Consider the following 17,299-nt stretch of genomic DNA (forward strand, 5'->3'; position numbering starts at 1 on the left):
GTGCCGCCGAGCCTCCTAGTGCAGAAGGGGCACCTGTAGACACCCTTGGCGAAGTAGGAGACGTACTGGCCGACCTGCAGCCTCCGCAGCACCTGGCGAGTCTTGATGTCATGGTGCTCGTCGTCGCTGTCGACGTCGCTGCCAGACAGCTGATCCATATCAAACGGGAACTATTAGTGAATGAGTTGCAACGATGACTAACGTGCATGATAACAAAGTTAGAAAAAATAGAGGCAGCCTCAATTAGAGTGGACACGATTATATGTCTACAGGGATGTAGTCAGCGAACCAAAGCTCATGCACAACAGATTTGTACACAGAAATGGTTCGCTGAACCCTCCCTGTAATAATCTGTGCCCACCGATTCATCATAGGCAAAGAAACAGATTCCAGATCTGAACTTGAACACATTCCAGATTATTTGCAAAATTAAACGGTTGATATCTTTTGATTCGTGCATAAAATAACTGATTGAGATCCTATGATTACTTGCATAAATTAACTGATTGAGATCTCATTATTACTTGCATAAATTAACCGAACGGCCGAACCCCAAATCTTAAACGAAATCAAGGAGGGATCAAAGCAAAATGGAATAAAATCGGCGCAAATATTAGCCCAATACTCATCCATCCACAGATCCATCTACACCAGCAAAAATAGGGTTCAAAAAGGAATAGGGAACAAAAAAAGGAAGCAAACCGTAGTTACCTCGTTCCATGCATCCTCCATGGAGGTGTCATAGGGGTTCGGGGGCGGGACGTACGACACCTCCTCGTAGGGGTTCCATCCCGGCGGGATCTGAGCGCCACCGGCGGCAGCAGCCTCCGATGCACCGGCGGAGGAGGCGGCGACGTCCGTTGAGGGGACGGCGGCGATGTCCGTTGAGGGGACGGCGTCGAAGAGGGAGTGAAAGGACACGGATGTCGCCTAGAGGGGGGGTGAATAGGCGGTTTAAAACTTTTACGAGATGGGCTTACGTTTACTTTGTCAAGCCCAAAGCCTATATACAATGGTTCACCTATGTGCACCAACAACTTATTCTAAGCAAGGGTTCACCTATGTGCACCAACAACTTATGCTAAGCAATACAAGCAAGTATGTGATAGCAAGATATATATAGCTTCAAGCACGATGGCTATCACAAGGTAAAGTGCATAAGTAAAGAGCTCGGGTATAGAGATAACCGAGGCACGCGGGAGACGAAGATTTATCCCGAAGTTCACACTCTTGCGAGTGCTAATCTCCGTTGGAGAGGTGCGGTGGCTTAGTGCTCCCGAACGCCACAAGAGGCTCACCTTGAGGTGTGGTTGCTCGATGCACACCAACGCCACAAAGGCCTCACCCCAAGATGCGGTACTCACACCACACACCGAACGCCACGAAGGCGCCTCACCTAAATCTCCGGTGACCCTCGCCACAAAGGCCTAGGTCACGGTTCCACTAAGGGATTTCTTTCGAGACGGAAACCGGGCCTTACACAAAGATTGGGGCACACATCCACAACTTAATTGGAGGCTCCCAATAAATCGCCACAAAAGCCTAGAATCCGTCTAGGGTTCCAAGAACCCAAGAGTAACAACCTTCTTGTTTTCACCACCACGAATCACCGTGGAGAACTCAAACCGATGCACCAAATGCAATGGCAAGAACACCACAAAGATGCTCAAGTCCTTCTCTCTCAAATTCCAACAAAGCTACAAAAGCTATTGGGGGAATAAGAGAGGAAGAACAAAGAGGAGAACACAAAATTCTCCAAGATCTAGATCCCAAAGATTCACTCACAAAGAGATGATTTTGTTTGGTCAAAGAGTGGATCTAGATCTCCTCAATCTTTCTCTCAAATAGATGCAAGAATCATGGGAAGGGGAGAAAGATCTCAAGCTTCAAAAGGTCAACAACAATGGAGGAGAGAGGCTTGAGAGAGAGGAGAAAGAAGCAACCTCAAGGTGAGAGAGAAGGGGGGATTAAAAGGAGACCCCCAAAAAATCTGCCCGTTGGAGGCTGCTGTGGTCTGGGAGGGGGAGGCCGGAGCCTCCGGCCGTGGTACCGGCTGAGGTACCGTCGGGCTCCAAACTACCCTGGCAATCATCTGTGGCACACAGGCCACTTCCGGTACCTCGGGCGGTACTACCGGCCGTGCTCGGGCGGTACTACCGGCCAGCCCAAACTCCTCTCTTTGGGCAAACTTAGAAAAAGCATAACTTGAGTATCCGGACTCCGATTTTGATGATCTTGGACTCGTTTCGAATCTAGTAATAAGCTCTACAAGATCATGCAGGGAACCATCATAGTCCAGCAAAGGAGTATAGAAACAAATGATGAAAGGTTTTACCTATCTAAGAAAGACATACCGGTAAACCCTCCAACCTCGAAAATGCAACAAGTTGCTCATGCAAAAACCATTCTTGATGTACTAGAGCTTGTCATGAGAATAAGCACAAGCTCTAAAACATCACATGGATAAGATCCAAATAAAACCAAGAAAGATGATGAACCAAACTCGAAAACGCAACAAGTGATCTATGCGAAATCCGTTTTCGATGAACTAGAGCTTGTCATGAGAATAAGCACAAGCTCTAAAACATCACATGGATAAGGTCCAAATAGCAACCAAGAAAGATGATGCAAGGATGCAAAGGTTTGAGCTCTCTCCGAACGATACGATCGAGTTACTCACTCGAGAGCCCTCTTGATAGTACAGCAACTAAACTATAAACCGGTCTCCAACTACACTATGAGACCGGTGAGAAAGAAACCCTATCAAGAGCAAACCTTATACTTGCGCAATCCACTTGAGCTTGATGACGACGATCTTGACCTCAACAAGATGGAACGCCTTTCTTGCTTGTGCTTGCTTGACGAAGTCTTGTGGATTGCTCCCCCATAATCCACCATGGGAGAGCTTCTTCTTCGGCGCATCTTCACATAACCATGACCACCATGTGGATTGCTCCCCCATAATCCACCATGGGAGAGCTTCTTCTTCGGCGCATCTTCACATATCCATGATCACCATATGGATGGCAAGACTCAAGCAAAGGATCTCTTCGAGATGGCTCATCTTGAACTTGCACTTCATTTCTCCATGGCAAGCTTCAAGCTTATGAACTCTTCGAGTTGGCTCATCTTGAACTTGCACTTCATTCTTCATTCTTCATCATGTTGATGTCTTGAAGTAACTTGAGGGCTCACTTCATCTTCATCTTCAAGAAATACTTGACACTTGATATCCTTCATCAAATTCTTCTTATTGCAACCTTGAAGCCAACAAATGGTTCAAGAATTGCCTATGGACAACTCCTACAAATATAACTCAATGCAAACATTAGTCCATAGGGATTGTCATTAATTACCAAAACCACACATGGGGGCTCCATGTACTTTCAATCTCCCCCATTTTGGTAATTGATGACAATCTCTTTGAGAGGGTTTATATAAGGAATTTAAGTAACAAATAAGTTGAATATATAGAGCAAACTCCCCCATAATATATGCATGTGTGAATGATCTTGACTTTCATTGCATATATTGGCATTCAAAGCCTAGTGGAGTTTCCTCTAAATATTCAACTATGCAAAGCAACAAGATGCAATGCAATAAAGGCACATGCTTAAGCACAAAGCAAAGACATAACCAAATTCCCTTAAACCCTCCAAACTTCTCCCCCATTGGCACCAATTGCCGAAATGGGTGAAAAATTTAGAAGGCCAATATAGTGAGAGTTCCTCCATAGCGTGTGCATTTCTCATAATTTGAGTGGAATCAAATGCACATATCCAATGACGAATATTCGGAAGGAATCACACTATAGATAGGATCAAAGATTGCAAAAAGATAACAAAGTCAAGAAGCTTCAACAAATGAAGCAAGCAACCGAATGAACCACAAGGAAGATACCAAAAGAAAGATAGATATTATGATAAGATCAAGAAGATTGCTCTAAATAATATGAGGAAGCTCCCCAAGGTTTGTGCACAAAACTAGACAATTTGCATTGGAGTATAAAGTGCACAAACATGGAATCATCACTCCCATAATATCATTCAAAAACAAAAGATACCAAGTGAATCAAACTCTAATGATCACCACAAGATAGTGTTCTAAATCAAATGAGGAAGCTCCCCAAGGTACATTCATAAAATAAAATGTTGCATTTGAATACAATATGCATAACATGGAATCCTCACTCCCTCATTTAAAACACAAACATTTGTAATAGATCATAGATAGAAAAGTAAGCTAAACACTTGCAACAAACAAATAGTTGAGCAACAAGTAAGAGGCACCATAATAAAAAGGCTCAACCAAGAGGATATGTGAAATGCATGATAAAGCATATTATAAGACTATTACAAGGATGAGGAAAAAGCATCATCATAGTCTTCAATGAATTATATTGCTTAGCATGACCAATCAACATGCAATAAATAAATAAGATATCAAAAGGAGATGTATCATCTCTTATGTGTATAAGTTTCTCTAAGTGGGCAATATCACAAAGATATTTATCCACAAAGAAACATGCACACACAAAATAGATACGCAAGAAAAATAGTATGATATCCAAGACGAAGTCATGCAATATACCAATAATAATTTTTGCTTAATAGCATGGCCAAAGGCTCAATTTTATCTTATTGTACATTCATGAACTTCAACCACAAACAACTAAAATACATCACAAATATCAACAAGGGATAGAAGATAGTTGGGATGCATTTGAGAAAGGCAACAAGTATCACAAACAAGGATACCAAAAGAAGTAGCTAAATTTGCACTTTCATCTATATTGCACATGTGAGAGCCTTGAGGAATTGATATGCAATAAAATTGCTAGATAGGCATAGTTGGGATGGATGAATCATGAGCATTTTTTAAAATACTTCCCAACAAATGCACTCATCTCAAATTACTCACATTCACAATAAAGAGGTTTCATTAAGACTTTTGCAAGAAGCACAACATTTGCAAATCAAGAGATTCATGCCAAGATGCAACCATAAGGTTGGATACAAGAAAAGTATGCATGAGAAGATACTTGTTACCAAGATAGCATTGGTGTGGATGTAGTAGATATGTGTTCGTTGACCATCCTAGCTTGCCTCAAGTTACCATTGAGTCACCACTTCTTTCCAAGAGTGAGACAAGCATCCAATGCATATCCATTGTACCTAACACAAAGTTAAGTACAAAATGGTCCCCAAACTAATTGGGTCCGAATTAGTTAGACACACTACAACATATAGGACAAACTCCACAATACTATGTGCATATAGATATGAAATTGAATTTCATGCACATCTTAATCAAATTAGGATTTGATGGAGTTTACCCTATATATTGGATCAAAGAAAGTAACACATGCCATAAGATATACATATATTAAATATGCATGCACAATACTTTCAAGAACCAAAGGAAGATACAATTTGGACAAAACACCAAATAAATCAAGAGACAATGGTTGCCCAAATTATATCAAAGAATCAAATCAACACAAGATAGACTCCAAAGACTTATCTCATTATAAGAAGCTAATTAAGCCTAAGCACAAATGAATGAGATAACCAACTCCCAAGAGAGAAAGGTTCCAACAAATAAACCAAACCCTCGACACTTTTTATGATGGCACAAAGTACCAAAAAGAAAATTTATGTCTCCCAAAACCAAAATCTTTGATAATGATCAAGAGATGTTAAGCATTCTAACAAATATATAAGAGCTCCCCCAAGATTAGTGCATTATCTAGGATTTTTCATATGAATACAAAATGCACAAAACTAGGATCAACACGCTACCTATATCTACTAAAATGCTAAGAAAGTTTGAATAGACAAATTAGATCCATAAGATGCAAGGAAGACACATGGGAGACAAAGCTCAACAAATTCATGGCAATAAATAAGACAATTTAAACACAAGAGCCAATGTAAATATGATCAATAAAAATCTACCTCATAAAGATTACCAATTCTCCTAGGACAAGAGGTATTAGGAAATATTTCCCGGTGGTAGTTTGTAAGTATTCATAAGATCATATTTACAACGAATAAAGCATATGGTAAAAGATAAGAGTTAACCATCATGCAAAGATAGTTTCTTGATAGCTTCATTTAGTCATACCAACATGCAAGGCAATTAATAGTATTCATACCAACATGCAAAGCAATTAATAGTATTCATACCAACATGCAAAACAATTAATAGTATGACTTGAAGCACATGGTTTTCCAAAAATGTATTGAGGGACACGTTGTGAAAAAAACCATGCCAAGAAAAACTTTCACAAATAAGATCCACAAAGATATTAGCAATGTAGCTATTTAAGCAAATTGGAGTTTATTTGAGCAAACATGCCACATAGGAGAGAGATAATTTACAATATCAATTCTATGTGACACAACCTCAAATGTTCACATTTTCTAGGCTTGTAATATGCACAAAGCTTATTACTCCCCCATAATGTGATAAGGAATTTATTTTCACAAGAGGCAAATAAGATCCAACTAGAGATATTAATGGACATTAGAATTTGAATTTCTCATGAATATGACATACCACATAGAGACTAGATAATCTTGCAATATCAATTCTAAGTGATATTCCTCATGTACACACATTGTTAGGATCATGAAATTCCCAAAGGAATATCACTCCCCCAAAATGGGATAGTCCATTAATCGCTCATAAGAGCCATATAAGATACAACAAGATGCAAAGAGGCTCCAACACAAACACAAATACACGGTGTGCAACCCAACATGCATAGACTTGATTTCTTAAGCAAAACAATTAGGAAGCACAACATATACAGACATATGTTAGGAACAAAACTAACACATGCAAAGGGGCGAGTAACTTTCGATATAAATGAGTTGAGAACATGTTACCGCAAGGAGGAACATTGGATATATGATAGTAGCAAGATAATCAAAAGACTTGGCTTGATATAATATAAATGATGAAGATCCCTTAATTCTTCATGATGTAGCCAAGTCTCCAATGCCCTCCAACAAGCACCTATTGATCAAGTTTTGGATTGTTGCTCCCCAACTAAGTTGGGTCCTAAGAGGTTAGTCACAATAGGCTTGGCTACCCAAATGGTTCTTTTCTTGACACCACTTTGAGCACCAACAAATTTGGCAAACACATTGCCACCCTCATCCTTACGAAGAGAATAAACATCATCAATGGTGATAGAGTTGGATGAGGTACCAATAGTGCAAAAGGAGGAGATGTGGCCCTTCTCACGGCATATGTAGCAAGTTCTTTTCTTCTCCTTCTTCTCACTAGATTTCTCCACAATGGGAGCATTGGCTTGATTCTTCTTGGGAAGTGGCATTTCTTCAACTTGAGGTTGAATATGAGTTTGAGCTTGAGGCCGCTTCCCTTTTTGCTTCTTCTTCAAGGGACAAGACCTAACATGATGCCCTTCAATTTTGCACTTGAAGCAAACAATCTTGGCCGGGTCTTTGACTTGTAATTGGCCCTTCTTAATCTTGTTGTTCTTGGACTTGTTCTTGTTGTTGGAGTTGAATCCAAGTCCACTCTTGTCATTGGGGGATTGTTGCACACTCAACATCTTGTCAAGTTTGCATTTCCCTTCATGACTCTTTACCAAGTCGTTCTTCAAAGAAGAGACTTGGGCCTTGAGCTCTTTGATTTCCTCTACATGGTTAGTAACAACACAAGTACTAGAGGAAGTAGAACCTTCATTGTTAGAGCAACAAGGCAAGGAAGATAATTCATCACAAGATTTAGCAATACTATGAGTGGATGAATTACTAGGACTAGCACATGGCAATATAACATTTTGAGTAGTAGTGCTAGTACCCACATGAGGCTCACAAGGTGTTGCCTTAGATATGATAGCCTCATGAGCTAACTTTAGCCTATCATGAGACGCTAGAAGATCCTCATGGGAGCTAGCAAGCTTTCCATGATTTTCTTCCAATTTCCCATAATTCCTAGTTAGCAATTTAAGTTGAGCCCTTAGCTCAACATTCTCCGTCAAGATAGATGCTTCACAAGAAGTAGAGTTAGTAGCACAAGCATCATTATTAATAGCAATGGGAGAAGGCAAGTTGTCATGCTTTTTTAGATAAGAAGCTTTAAGTTGCTCATGCGACTCGGTGAGTTTGGTGAGCGCACTCTCAATAACCCTTGAGCCCTTTTTGAGTTGCTCAAAATCCTCAAGGAGTTTAGCATTAACAAACACAAGCTTATCATTTTTTAGCTTTAGTTCATTTGCCACCTCAAGAGCTCTATTATGGTTTTCCTTTTCTCTAGACAATTCTAGAGCAAAGGTTTCCTCAAGAGCTTCCTTGGTGGTTTGTTCTTCTTCAAGTTCATCCTTTAGAGATGCCACATGATTGGCGTACTCACGTTCAAGAGCACCCTTTTTATCAATGGTGTTCTCATGCATCTAAATAAGTTTTTGGCTCTCAATAGCGGTAGTCAAGATTTCAAAGAAGTGAGAGCAAGCAATTTTATCTTTGCAAATAACCTTGAAAACACTCTTACCCTTATCGCGTAGAGAGACAACCCAATCCTCTTCTTCATAAACATCCTCATCCTTATCACCACGAGAAGTATGAGGTTCCATGGTAGGAGATACCGTGGAACCCTTGGCCATAAGGCACATATGAGAACCGTGAGATAAAGATGAGGAGTTACTTGAGGCTCCTTTCAAGATCTTGTCTTGACCAATAGAATCTTTGGTTTCCTCTACAAAGTTAGTCACACAAAAACTAGAGGAAATAGAAGCATTTTTATCATGGCCACAAGACAAAGCAAGCATATCATCATTAGATTTATTCAAGCAACTTACACATGATATGCAAGGACTATCAACACAAGCATGTAAATCATTTATAGTGCTAGATGTGTTTAAGTCCAAAGATGAACCATTGCAATGAGATATAGATGAAGGATCATCAATAGTAAGCTCAATACCGACATTGCAATTTCCATCACCACTGACCATATCATTACTTTGTGTCTTGCCACACATTGGTGAAGTGGATGAAGATGAGAACTCATCACGGCCGGTAGTGGAAGCAATACAATCATCCTTAATAATATTGGACACATCATATTTGTCTTGAAGCTTTGTCCATAATTCATGAGAGCTCCCAAAAGGCATGATTGACGAAGTAACTACATTGCTCACAACAATGGAAAACACATGAGAAGCAAGAGCATCGAGGCAAGAGTTTTTCTCCTCCTCAAGAGATAAATTTTGAGGATCCTTAGGAGAAGAAAAACCCATGCCAAGAAATCGCTCCATGTCCGGGGACATACCCCGTAAGATTTTAAGCACATAAATTTTCCATAGATCATAATTTGTGCCATCAAATATAAACAAGTTATTGTGCGCTAATCCCCTAACCGACATCTTTACTCTCAGGGCGGTGAAGCCTAAGAATGAGAGACCTTGCTCTGATACCAATTGAAAGGACACGGATGTCGCCTAGAGGGGGGGTGAATAGGAGGTTTAAAACTTTTACGAGATGGGCTTACGTTTACTCTGTCAAGCCCAAAGCCTATATACTATGGTTCACCTATGTGCACCAACAACTTATTCTAAGCAAGGGTTCACCTATGTGCACCAACAACTTATGCTAAGCAATACAAGCAAGTCTGTGATAGCAAGATATATATAGCTTCAAGCACGATGGCTATCACAAGGTAAAGTGCATAAGTAAAGAGCTCGGGTATAGAGATAACCGAGTCACGCGGGAGACGAAGATTTATCCCGAAGTTCACACTATTGCGAGTGCTAATCTCCGTTGGAGAGGTGCGGTGGCTTAGTGCTCCCGAACGCCACAAGAGGCTCACCTTGAGGTGTGGTTGCTCGATGCACACCAACGCCACAAAGGCCTCACCCCAAGATGCGATACTCACACCACACACCGAACGCCACGAAGGCGCCTCACCTAAATCTCCGGTGACCCTCGCCACAAAGGCCTAGGTCACGGTTCCACTAAGGGATTTCCTTCGAGGCGGAAACCGGGCCTTACACAAAGATTGGGGCACACATCCACAACTTAATTGGAGGCTCCCAACAAATCGCCACAAAGGCCTAGAATCCGTCTAGGGTTCCAAGAACCCAAGAGTAACAACCTTCTTGTTTTCACCACCATGAATCACCGTGGAGAACTCAAACCGATGCACCAAATGCAATGGCAAGAACACCACAAAGATGCTCAAGTCCTTCTCTCTCAAATTCCAACAAAGCTACAAAAGCTATTGGGGGAATAAGAGAGGAAGAACAAAGAGGAGAACACAAAATTCTCCAAGATCTAGATCCCAAAGATTCACTCACAAAGAGATGATTTTGTTTGGTCAAAGAGTGGATCTAGATCTCCTCAATCTTTCTCTCAAATAGATGCAAGAATCATGGGAAGGGGAGAAAGATCTCAAGCTTCAAAAGGTCAACAACAATGGAGGAGAGAGGCTTGAGAGAGAGGAGAAAGAAGCAACCTCAAGGTGAGAGAGAAGGGGGGATTAAAAGGAGACCCCCAAAAAATCTGCCCGTTGGAGGCTGCTGTGGTCTGGGAGGGGGAGGCCGGAGCCTCCGGCCGTGGTACCGGCTGAGGTACCGCCGGGCTCCAAACTACCCTGGCAACCATCTGTGGCACACAGGCCACTTCCGGTACCTCGGGCGGTACCTCGGGCGGTACTACCGGCCGTGCACAGGTGGTACTACCGGCCGTGCTCGGGCGGTACTACCGGCCAGCCCAAACTCCTCTCTTTGGGCAAACTTAGAAAAAGCATAACTTGAGTATCCGGACTCCGATTTTGATGATCTTGGACTCGTTTCGAAGCTAGTAATAAGCTCTACAAGATCATGCAGGGAACCATCATAGTCCAGCAAAGGAGTATAGAAACAAATGATGAAAGATTTTACCTATCTAAGAAAGACATACCGGTAAAACCTCCAACCTCGAAAATGCAACAAGTTGCCCATGCAAAAACCATTCTTGATGAACTAGAGCTTGTCATGAGAATAAGCAAAAGCTCTAAAACATCACATGGATAAGATCCAAATAAAACCAAGAAAGATGATGAACCAAACTCGAAAACGCAACAAGTGATCTATGCGAAATCCGTTTTCGATGAACTAGAGCTTGTCATGAGAATAAGCACAAGCTCTAAAACATCACATGGATAAGGTCCAAATAGCAACCAAGAAAGATGATGCAATGATGCAAAGGTTTGAGCTCTCTCTGAACGATACGATCGAGTTACTCACTCGAGAGCCCTCTTGATAGTACGGCAACTAAACTATAAACCGGTCTCCAACTACACTATGAGACCGGTGAGAAAGAAACCCTATCAAGAGAAAACCTTATACTTGCACAATCCACTTGAGCTTGATGATGACGATCTTGACCTCAACAAGATGGAACGCCTTTCTTGCTTATGCTTGCTTGACGAAGTCTTGTGGATTGCTCCCCCATAATCCACAATGGGAGAGCTTCTTCTTCGGCGCATCTTCACATAACCATGACCACCATGTGGATTGCTCCCCCATAATCCACCATGGGAGAGCTTCTTCTTCGGCGCATATTCACATATCCATGATCACCATATGGATGGCAAGACTCAAGCAAAGGATCTCTTCGAGATGGCTCATCTTGAACTTGCACTTCATTTCTCCATAGCAAGCTTCAAGCTTATGAACTCTTCGAGTTGGCTCATCTTGAACTTGCACTTCATTCTTCATTCTTCATCATGTTGATGTCTTGAAGTAACTTGAGGGCTCACTTCATCTTCATCTTCAAGACATACTTGACACTTGATATCCTTCATCAAATTCTTCTTATTGCAACCTTGAAGCCAACAAATGGTTCAAGAATTGCCTATGGACAACTCCTACAAATATAACTCAATGCAAACATTAGTCCATAGGGATTGTCATTAATTACCAAAACCACACATGGGGGCTCCATGTACTTTCAGGGAGGCGTCGCGCTTGGAGCCGATGGCGCCGTGGACGATGGGATTGGCATTTTCCTTGTCCATCTCGCCGGCAGAGGAGAGGGAGAGGGAGAGGGTTTTTTGCTTTGGAGAAGATGATGGGACGTGAGAGAGGCGGCGTTTCGTAGGCGAGTGAGAGTGACAGAGATAGTGGGAGGAGGCGTCTATAAAGGCAAGGGGTGGTTAATGCGACTCGCGTCCTACGCGTCCACCGCTGCACGTCTGCACGTCTTGGACTTCTGCAATGCGACACGCGTCCACGATTGCACGTCTTCGACTTCTGCACCACGACCCGCGTCTACGCGTCAACAATTGCACGTCTTCCATTTCTGCACCGCAACACGCGTCCTCGAGTCTAACCCTGGAAATTTAGATATACTCAGGTATAACCTCGAGTATTATACTAGCATTTTTTGTGTGCTCAGTTTTCCCCTTGAGTACTAATACTGGCTAGTGCAATATGCTCAGTTTTACCATCAAGTAGCTGGTCAACAGACAATCAACAAATGGGATTAACTAGTTAAATGAGTCATTTAATGTGCAAAAAATTCCGAAAAATAGTGGTACATACACATGGAGTCTTTACCCAAATTGCCAGTTCTCAAAACATAGATAAGTCATAGATAAATCAAGTTTTACCACAAATTGCCACTTCTCAAAGGCCTTCTCAAATCACCTAGTAGCTATGAAGGTGCATGGTTTTCCACAATAAGCCCTTCCCAAAACAGCTTTCCCCAAAATATACTTTGTCTAAATGAGGCCACAGTTCTCACACTCATGTATATTTGTATTGCAAATAGTTTGAGATAGGCCAAGATGGGTTTCATTGTACAAAACACGCATTTTCCATTTTTAAATCTCATATTTGAATCTACATAGGTGCCCTTGGTTTCTTGATACTACTCAGTTTTGTCCTCTCCCTCCACAAATTCTCTCACACGTGCAACATTGCCCTGATTGGTCTAGCCCATGTCACGCGGATCGTGCCCGCCGACCGTTGATCGTATGATCTAACGGGCAGGATAACACCTCTCTCTCTCTGTCAGCGGTTACCTTCCACTCTCTAAATATGCTAAAGGGCGGTTTTCTGTATTCATTTTCACGCGCTAAAAATTATAAACTCTTTTAGGCATTACTTTTCACGCAAAAAATGATAAACCATCACCGATTTGTTGTAGCCATTAATTTTCACGCAAAAAATGATAAACCATCACCGATTTGTTGTAGCCATTAATTTTCACGAAAAAATGATAAACCATCACCGATTTGTTGTATCCATTACTTTTCACGCAAAAAATGATAAACCATCACCGATTTCTTGTAGCCATTACTATTCACAGTAAAAATGATAAACGAACCAATCTATCTATCTCTGTATTTGAAGTTTGGAAGGGTTCACCATCTAGTTATGTTAACTTTCGAGGTTTTGACCTGAAAACAAATGGGTATTATAAAGGGAAATAAAAGTTCAAAAAAAATGTAAAAACGAAACAATCTACCTATCTTTGTATAGAAGATCGTATGTATGATTTTTGAGGTCATTTAGAGAAGGTAGAAAAATCCCTTTTGAGAAGGTCGAAAAATCCTAACTTTTTACAAAAGTTGGTTTCAGTGAGACCTAACCAAATTTGGCATACATTATGCCATATCTATAACAACAAGGAATATCTAAAAGGGAAAGTTTCACAAAATTTGAAATTTAGGGCGAAAATGATGCCATACATGATGCTGTTTTTCGAGGTTTTGACCTGAAAATCAATTGGGTATTATAAAGGGAAATAAAAAGTTCGAAAAATATAAAAACGAAACAATCTATCTATCTATGTATAGAAGATCAGCTGTATGAAATTTGAGGTCATTTAGAGAAGGTAGAATAAATCACCTTGTTAGAAAAGCTGGTTTTAGTGAGACGAAACGGCATGCGTTTAAGCAAAGTGATTTTTTCGAACATCTCCAAATCTATAATATCTAAATTGGAGCAACCCACTAAGTGATTTCTTTCAACATGCAAGATATCCACATCATTAGGTGGGCCATCTTATCATGCAAGCCTTCCACCTCAGTAAATTTGCCACGTCATCATTCTCAAATCATTTTTTATTTTTTAGTAACCAACGGAATTCATTCTGCGCCTCTTCCCCTCTAAGCCGACGCTGTTACATTTGTGATGCAGTGAAAAACCAATTAATTTGTCCACCGGAGACAAGCGGTTGTTTTGCCTTCCATCCTCATTAGCTTCTTGCCCTGCCGTTTCTCTCACCCTTCTTTATGTTCTCAACAACCAGTTTCATCACCTCCTCGTGCGCTTCATTTTCTCATTCTTTGGGTCTAGGCTTCGTCCACTCCACTTGAAGGTAAGTTGTAGCCTCTCTCTCTCTCTCTCTCTCTCTCTCGCTCGCTCGCTCTCCCTCTTCATCTCGCTCCCGCTCTCGCTCTCGCTCTCCCCCTCCCCCTCCCCCTCCCCCTCCCCCTCCCCCTCTCCCTCTCCCTCTCCCTCTCTCCCTCTCCCTCTCCCTCTCCCTCTCCCTCTCCCTCTCCCTCTCCCTCTCCCTCTCTCTCTCTCTCTCTCTCTCTCTCTCTCTCTCTCTAGGAATTTTCCAAGCGTCAGTAGATGCCTAATTCTGATCTTATATTTTTGCCTACGTCCTTTGTTTGTAATCTAAGATGCTCATATTTATTGTATTTCTTTCTTTTCATGATGATGCAGTGCAGTGGAAGGAGGAACTGGGAATTGAAATGTTCAGTGTTCTTCTGCTAATTGCTAACACACTTTTGTACTGGTCTACTCTTGAATCATTCTCTTCTATAATTTGTGATATGAAGCGTAATATTTTTTTAACATTTAATAGGTATTTGCAAGAAATATTTTTTTGGTACATATGTAGGTGGACTGATCAGAGGTATACACTATCCAGATTGTCAATTGCTACTTTTGATTCAGCTTCTTCCTCTTCCATACATAATGTTAGACGGACTATTCTTTTGTTTTTTACATAATATTTTTTTGGGCATGAATATCCATTCAATGATATTACTTTCGTTAGTGCCATCTAACTATTTTTTGTTCTTTTTGTGCAGTTTCATCTAAGCCGCAACTAATGCCATGAATAAAAGCTTATCTGTCTGTCCTTTTCACATAAGGTTTGATTTATGCCTTTTGGAGACCCAATCAACAATCTTCATGGAGTGCTTTCCTTTTCGCCTATCTGACTGAGACATACAAAAGCCTCTAAACAAATTGGTGACTTATTGTCGCGCATACCATCTATTGAGGGTTATAGTTGGTGTATTTCAGATTCAAACAATTTGTTGGTGTTTGGTACACATGTATGCAGTCTATTTCATAGTATGCTTAGTGCCAACAATTTCGAAGAATATCTCAATCATTGATGAAGTATGAGAATGGACCTTCCTAAATTGAAAATAATTGATGATAATAATATATTGTGACATTAAATAATGCATTGATTAGTCAAGAATTGATAAATTCCACACGCCACGGGATCTTCCGGAATTATCTTCAACTACCTTATGGCTGTATGTGCCCACAGATATTTAAAGTTCTTTTTGGTATACACGCTATCATTGTTGACTATCATTTTGTTTCACGAGATGATGCTTTTATCTTTGTACTAGCAAATGTGTCCGTGCGTTGCGACGGGTTATTAAAGTAGGCAGTCGTTGCTGATGCATTTCCTGCTACACCTATTGCCCCGGTGGTTACAAATCCGACTGCCAGACCACACTCAGCTGCAATATCGTCACCCTCGAATGCCTCCCACTCCTGCGACATGCAGCAGCGCTGCCCGCCGCGTCTGCGCCCCCATCGGCAGTGCTGCAAGTCATAGCCATTAACGCCGATGCTACGACGGGCAACGGTGGGTGATGCAAGCCACTGACACCGATGCTTCTACTGGCAACGGCAGGTGCTACCACGGGCTATGGCGGAGTGCTGCGAGCCAATGGAGAAGGTGTTACCAAGGGCGACGACAGGGTTCTGCGAGCCAACGGAGACGGTTCTACCACGGGCAACGACAGGTGTTGCGAGCCAATGGAGACGATGCTACCACAGGCAACGACATGTGCTACGAGCCAATGGAGAATGTGCTTTCGGCGGCATTGGTCGGGGCTTCATGCCAAGTAGGACGGAGCTGCCACCGGCTACGAGGCACGGGGGTGCTTCCAGCGGCGTCGTGCGGTCCTGCCACCGGCAATGGAGAGTGCTGCGAGCCAGCGGCGATGATGATACCACCAGCGATGATGATGATGCTGCCGACCAAGGACGACGGTGCCGGAGCGATGGCCCTGGTGCCCAGTGCTTCAAAGGGCCACGACAGGAGCTTTAAAGTGTCGCTGGTGGTGATGCAGAGCGTGGTGCTGGAGGGCGAAGATGTCAGTGCTTTCAAGCGACGCTACCATGCATGCGCTAACAGTTGGTGCTGCCAAGACGACCATGTACTATATTTGCTTGAGTGTGCGAGAGATCTGGGGATTGTTTCGGGAGAGAGAGGAAGCATGGTGTAAAGCGAGGGTTCACACGCCTGAGAAAGAGGGGGGAGGAAAGCCACGAGAGTTTTGGTGCCATCTAATGGATCAATCAAACAGTTGTCGACCCGGTGCACGAGCACGTTGAACCTCCGGAGGATCCTTAGCAGTGCTCAAAAAAATCAAACAGTTGTCGACCCGGTGCACGAACACGTTGAACCTCCTGAGGATCCTTAATAGTGCTCAAAAAATTAACGACACATGGTTAGAAAAGAATAACTTTGGAACTTCACTAAACATGTCTAAACATCTTTGACAAGTGAACTGAACTGTCTCCCACCCTTTCTGCTATTACAAATTTTGATGCCATCATTTTGCTAAACTGAGCAATAAACAAAAATAAAAAGACACAACGCGTTAGGCCTAGCTCGATCCAGCAGGCCCAGCCAGCCACCCGAGTTCCCCTTTGCCCTACGTGCGCGAAGCCCCCTAATTCTCCACTTCTTTCCCCAAGAGCGCCGCCAGCCCGAGCGAGAACACATGCTCCTGCTCCACCTAGCCGAGCGACGCCGTGCTTTGCTCGGCATGTCGCTGACGTTCGCGAGCCCCTCCATCCGCGCGCCCTGGCAGGCAGCGGCCGTTGTGCACCGTCTCTCCCGCACAGCAATCCGGCATCCTCATCTCTACCTCCGGCATGGCGCTAGGCGCCGTTTTCGACCGGCGCCGGCTCCTAGCCGACCTCGGCTCTTTCGTCTGGGTCAATGCCCGGCATCCTGCGGTCGCAATTTCTTTGCCCCATCTGGGGTGCAACTATTCGTTTAGTTTA

The sequence above is a fragment of the Lolium perenne genome, chromosome 3 (genome assembly GCF_019359855.2).
Source record: "Lolium perenne isolate Kyuss_39 chromosome 3, Kyuss_2.0, whole genome shotgun sequence".
In the NCBI taxonomy this organism is placed as follows: domain Eukaryota; kingdom Viridiplantae; phylum Streptophyta; class Magnoliopsida; order Poales; family Poaceae; genus Lolium; species Lolium perenne.